This window comes from Rhinolophus hipposideros (genome assembly GCF_964194185.1).
Source record: "Rhinolophus hipposideros genome assembly, chromosome: 1".
Classification (NCBI taxonomy): Eukaryota; Metazoa; Chordata; class Mammalia; order Chiroptera; family Rhinolophidae; genus Rhinolophus; species Rhinolophus hipposideros.
In genome coordinates, this window is record NC_138047.1 from 88,397,369 (window position 1) to 88,402,341 (window position 4,973).

The 4,973-nt window shown below is 33.7% G+C and overlaps 1 pseudogene across 1 annotated transcript; it reads left to right on the top strand.

Annotated features, from left to right (window-relative positions):
• The first annotated feature begins 1,183 nt into the window (after positions 1–1,183).
• Positions 1,184–3,124, top strand: LOC308499490 (nucleophosmin-like; annotated as a pseudogene). The gene is made up of 2 exons: positions 1,184–1,584; positions 2,834–3,124. The product of its transcript is annotated as a nucleophosmin-like (transcript).
• Positions 3,125–4,973: the final 1,849 nt, after the last annotated feature.

Here is a 4,973-nt window from a genome sequence, read left to right on the forward strand (position 1 = left end):
TTCAGTTATTCTTACACATTGCTGTGAAGTTGTTAACTGGCTGTTGACATTTTGGAATTTAAGGCTTTAGTTAAGATTCACATGCTGACAAATTTAAAATGTGATCATTGGGTGAGGGTTGTTGAAGCAATCAAAATCATGGACCTTTAGGATGAGGTTGTTAGAGACTCCTTTGATTTTGATAACAGCTGTTCATAAAAGAAATAACATAATCAGGTTCTAGAACAGTTAGTTGAAAAGGAGTAACTTGGAAATCACACTAGTCACATTTATGGTACTTCCACTCTACCATGTACTGAACTGCTTGTCTACATGGCTAACTTTCTTTCACAAATTGTAGTATCCTTCAGTGATGTTTTGTGTATTATTTATTATTTCAGTCTTATTTCAGCATTCATATAATTATGCCATACATAGAGCATGTATGTGGACAGATTCATTGAGTGAACAATAAATTAATATTAAACATGTAGGATATTTATCTGCTCCACACTACTCATTTTTCAGATGTGAAAGTTGAGGCCAAGAAAACATAAATGTGTAAGACCATCAGGCTACAGGGAAATTGGGATTAAAACTAGATTGAATATACAACCTAGATTACCCAGGAGAGTTTGGGTTTATGTTGCTATCCTGGAATAATTTTTATAGCACCACTCTTACTCTGAATATTATCCTGTATAAAATATATGGTCACCTAGTTATAACCCAGATCTCTGAGTGAAGGCTTGAAATTTGTTTCTACTCTGCCAATTATTCCTATTTTCTGAGTAAAGTATTTGAACATCTATATGACTAAAACTATATCATTAATGAATAAGGAAGTTATCCAGATTCAGGGACCTTTATCCATGTGGGTCCTTTGATAATGGTCCAAGTATATACTATGTATTTTTCCTGATGTGATTCCATCTTCCACATATGTTCTGCTGAGCAGTAGTCATTTATGTCCATCTATCCTCTCTCCAACCTAAGTACATGCCACCAGCCCAGGGTAGATTCGACGGACATGGACATGAGAGTCCTGATGCCCCAGAACTATCTTTTCAGTTGTTAACTAAAGGCTGACAAAGATGATCACTTTCACGTGGATAATGATGAAAATGTGCACCAATTATCTTTAAGAACGGTCAGATTAGGTGTTGATGCAAAGGATGAATTGCACATTTTTGAAGCAGAGGCAATGAATTATGAAGGCAGTCCAATTAAAGTAACCCTGGCAACACTGAAAATGTCTGTACAGCCAAGGATTTCCCTTGAAATAACTTTGAAGTAACACCACCTGTGGTCTTAAAGTTCAAGCATGGTTCCGGGCATGTGCATATTAGTGGACAGCACATAGTAGCTGTGGAGGAAAGGAAGATGCAGAGTCAGAAGATGGTGAGGAGGAGGATGTAAAAATTCTAAGTATATCTGGACATAGTCCTAATCCTGGAAGTGGTAGCAAGTTTCCACAAGAAAGAATAAAACTTGCTGCTGACGATGCTGCTGCTGCTGTTGTTGACGATGATGATGATGAAGATGATGATGAGTATGATACTGAGGAAGATGAAGAAAAGGTTCCCATAAAGAAATCTGTTGGAAATATTCAAAGGGATGAAAAGCAAGGACCTACTTAAGATGAAAAATAAATAAATGATTAAAAAATAAATAATATGAATAATAAAATGGCAAGAATTACCTGCCGATCAACAATTACTTTCAATGGGAATGGATTAAATGCTCCAATCAAAAGATAGGGAGGCTGAATGGATAAGAAAGCAATGGATATATGCTGCTTACAAGAGACGTACTTCAGATCGAAAGACACACACAGATTGACAGTAAAGAGATGGAAAAATATTTCATGAAAATGGAAACAAACAAAAATCTGGGGTAGTAGTACTTATACCAGACAAAATAGACTTTAAAACGAAGAGTATAACAAGAGTCAAAGAAAGACCTAGTAATCCCACTTCTGGTATTTATCCGAATAAACCCAAAATGCTACAACGTGACAACGTGAATGGACCTAGAAGGTACTGAGCTGAGTGTAATAAGTCAGAACAGAGAAAGACAAATGCCATATGATTTCACTTATAAGTGGGATCTAAAGAACAAAATAAACAAACAAACAAAACAAAAACAAGCTCATAAGTACAGAGAACATTTTGATGGTTGCCAGATGGGAGGGGGGTTGGGAGGGGTGAAAAGGGGAAGGGATTAAAAAGTGCAAATTGGTTGTTACACAGCAGTCATGGGGATAAAGGGTATAGCATGAGGAATATAGTCAATAATGTAATAATTACGGTGTCAGATGGGTACTAGATTTATTGGGGTGATAGATGGGAGGACTTGTGGGTAGGATGAAAAAAGTGAAGGGATTAAGAAATACAAATTGGTAGTTACAAAATATTCATGGGGATGTAAAGTAAAGCATAGGGAATATAATCAATAATATGGTAATAACTATCTGTAGTGCCAAGTGGTACTAGTCAGGAGGGTCACTTCCTAAATTATATAAATGTCTAACCATTATGTGTACACTTGCAGTTAGTAAAAAATAATATTGAATGTCAACTCTAACTGAAAAAAATTTAAAAAGGGGGAAAATATCAATAATATTGTGATAGCATGGTATAGTGTCGGATGGTTGTTGCACTTATCGTGGTTGGTGATTACTTCTTTAGCGCAGGGAATATAATCTATCATGTGGTAATAACTCTGTATAGTGCTAGGTGTGGGTACTGTTGAATAACTATGATATATGTACACCTGAAACTCATATGATATTGTATGTTAGCTATATTTTAATAAACATTATAAAAAGAAGAAAAAAAGAAATCTGTTTGAGATATTCCAGGGGAAAATGCACAGAAATTGAACCAGAATGGAAAAGACTCAAAACCGTCAATACCAAGATCAAAAGGTCAAGAATCCTTCAAAAAAACAGGATAAAACTCCTAAAACACTGAAAGGGCCTAGTTCTGTAGAAGGCATTAAAATAAAAATGCAAGCAAGTATAGAAAACGGTGGTTCTCTTCCCAAAGTGGAGGCCAAGTTCATCACTTATGTGAAGAATTAATTCTGGATGACTGACCAGGAGGCTAGTCAAGATCTCTGGCAGTGTAGGAAGTCTCGTTAAGAAAATAGTTTAAACACTTTGTTAAATTTTCCACCTTATTTCAGTTTTGTAACAGTTGATATCTGGCTGTCCGTTTTATAATGAAGAGTGAACTTTCCCTACCATGTCTGACAAATGTTACCAGGTTCCATTGCCAAGAACGTTTTGCCAGTTTCCGAAATGCTTGTTTAGTTTTAAAAGATGGAACTCTACCCTTTGTTTGATTTTGAGTATGTATGGAATGTGAAGATAGGACACAGTAGTAGTGGTGGTCATACAAATAAAAATGGTGGGGAGACAAAATATACATGTGAAGTAAACTCATTATTTTAATAAAATAAAAGTATATGTGTGTGTGTGTGTGTGTGTGTGTGTGTCCTTTTTTTTACTTAAAATACTGATATATATTTGCGATAAGTGTGTTTAAACATATCACCTTTTTAAAAAATGTATAATCCTAAATTTTAAATTTATAATTTAAAATGCATATTAAATAAAGGATAAAAAAGAAAATTAACGAAAAGTGAGGAAAGAACCCAGATAAGGAAGTAGCGAATTGTACTGATAATTTGCCTATGAAAAATTCTCTTTATGTCTACATGTATTTACCAGTATCATTTCTTCAATTCAATGTATCGGGTAGCATGTATTCAATCAATTCATAATGTATTACAGTTTTATTTTGTGCTATGTAATTTTAAATACTGACATAATAGGAAACTGTGCAATTTAGGTCTGTCCTTCAAAGATAGAAAGAACAGACCTGTAGTTTTCCATACAAGATGCAGGTTATTCATTCCCTCAGTCTGAATCATGCTGTATGCAACAAAACATTTTGTGTATGCATGCCGCCTGTTTGTCTTTGAAAAAGCATTAGTACAGCTTATATAAAACTCCCACTGCTCCTGAAAAGTGTATTATTTTCCATTTTTAACCATATAATGCTTTTATATTGTAAAAAAATAGAAAATGCAGAACAGTATTTTTTAATTGTCATCAAACAGAAGGAAGCGATCATTGCTATTCTTTTTAATAGTGAATCCTTCCAGGCTTTTCTCTATGCTTACCTATTGTATAGTTGAAATGGACCATGATCCTCAATTCAGAAAGCTTCCATTCAAATCTCAACTCCACCACTTACAGATATATGACTTTGGGCATATAACACAGCCTCTCAGAGCATTGCAATGAGAATTATAATTGTATGTACCTCATGTGGCCTTTGTAAATTAATATATATAAAATGCTAAAATTAACTTTTTGTATAGTGATTAATCACCATTCTATTGGGACATTTTATACATGAAAATTTAATTTAACAGCATAAGTACGATATACATTTACTTAATAAATATTGTATTTTAATTGCAGCATCATACTCCTTGTATGAATATTTTCTATTTTATTGATTAGTATTTTTGAAATAATTTTAAAAGTTATTTTTGTTAAAGAATCTTGTAATCTATGTACATTGCAAAAAAACAACCTTTAACATCTAAAGTATAAAGACTTACCAAGTATGTGTATACAGAAGCAAATGAAATTTATATACAAGTTTTTTCTTAATATTATATATACCATAACAAAAATGTAATTTTATATCTCCACCTTAATGAGACCCTATTCCACCAACCCTATCATGTTTTGCTCTGTTTCCCCATCAGTCTATACGCATGGCCCATTATGACAGCCAGTCTTTTTGGAAGCCACTCTCATTCCCCGTGCTCCACTCATTTTCTTATTGTGATGTGGCAATTCTAAAAGCCTGCAGAATTAACAATTTAGTCACTATCCTCTGTGTATAAATCCAAGCAATTAGACATTACAGCAAACATCACAAAATGAGGTTGATTATTTTTATTTTAAATTT